Raw genomic sequence first — 1,517 nt, forward strand, 5'->3', positions numbered from 1 at the left:
TATGTCGAAGAGAATAATTAAAAAAGGATTCATTAGTGAAGAAAGAATGCCGTTACCAGTGCATTTGCGAAGCACGTGGCAGTTTAATAAGAAACTGGATATGAAGGCAGTAGTTGAGTCCCATGCTATACACACCGCAAAAAAATAAAAATAATAAATAAATAAACACTCAATCGCAACGATGGCTATCTTCCGCCTGCTTAAGCAGAACGCCGTCGTTTCGAGCAGTTTACCCGCGTTGTGAACAACGCTTCCGTAGGAAACCTAAACGTGTAATTCTTATTAATACTTTGTCATCGGCGTCATTGCTTTTCTACAGCGAAGCTGTATATGGTAAGTTGCGGCATGGCTAATTTCTGAAAAAAATTGCATACGTCTATCGAGCCATGTAGATCAAGAATTTTTCGCCATATGTGGGCCGATTCCGAAGATAGTGCAATACCGGGCTGACCCACGGTGAAGGTGAAGCAGACTTTAAGCACTCCGTCAACATGCAAGAATAAGTTTAATATCTTAGGTCCAAGTCGAACCAATATGAAATATTAAGCTGATAAGAACAGATACTGCACTTTGGCCGGATCGGCCATGTCCACGTTCACACCGCCCTCACTTTGCCGGCTTTCGATGCGCTTGCGTATCCACTTTCCTTTGCTTCCACTCTCCCGTGGGGGCGGTCCCGTAAGCGTGTTGCCCGCCAGGACCACGAGGCGAAAAGAAATGCCAACTGTGCTGGTGGCCCCGATCCCGCAAACTTGGAACGTTTCACCGGAACATTGGCCAGGTCTCAGAGGGAGTTTGTGGGGAACCAATTCTGTGTGGCCTGTGTTGTCTGTGACCGCTTGTGGTTTTGGAGTGACCTCACAACCATTGCTACACTGCGGGACGTCGACCAACTCACAATCGCCTTGGCTACGGTGAGGAGGTGTGTTCTCTCGTAGTGCAGTGAGGTGCGTGTCTGTTCTACGTGCCGGGATTAATTTGTAAAAGGTGTCGTGCCACGTTTTGCAACAATCCATGTGTATGTATACCCGCCGGTGCCTCATCATCTTCGAGGCTCAACGTCGTGGAGGAGAGAATAGTCGGGCCCCTCCTCTCCATTTATGTGCATACAGCCTTTGATGCACGGTAAGGGATAGTTCTCTATTAAGGGGTCCACATACACAGCGTCGCTGGTCATCCGCCTTCACAGAGTGGAACGGCGAGAATCAAGAGAACGTATAAGCCAGATGCAGCATTGAACTTGAATGTTATTATCCTGTTTCAAAGTATGCAAGTTAATGCGTGTAAAACGTGAAGATGGCAAAAACTACTTATTAATCATTCTTGTGGCTTCAATTGGGTGGACAGGCAGATTTGTCAGAATACAAGTGCACTGCTGCAAAAAAGAAAAGAAAATGCTGCTTTAATACCCAGTTATGGAGCTACAACGCTCACTCGGTCCCAAACTTCGAGTATCTGAGGACAAAAAAAAGTGCAGTTGCCGCGAATACGGGTCACACTTAGAATTTATTTGTGTA

The 1,517-nt window shown here is 46.3% G+C and overlaps 1 pseudogene; it reads right to left on the reverse strand.

The window, feature by feature from the left end:
• Positions 1 to 408: 408 nt before the first annotated feature.
• LOC142566905 (U2 spliceosomal RNA) lies at positions 409 to 589 on the reverse strand (annotated as a pseudogene).
• Between the last annotated feature and the right edge of the window lie 928 nt (positions 590 to 1,517).

Source organism: Dermacentor variabilis, unplaced genomic scaffold, assembly GCF_050947875.1.
Source record: "Dermacentor variabilis isolate Ectoservices unplaced genomic scaffold, ASM5094787v1 scaffold_13, whole genome shotgun sequence".
In the NCBI taxonomy this organism is placed as follows: domain Eukaryota; kingdom Metazoa; phylum Arthropoda; class Arachnida; order Ixodida; family Ixodidae; genus Dermacentor; species Dermacentor variabilis.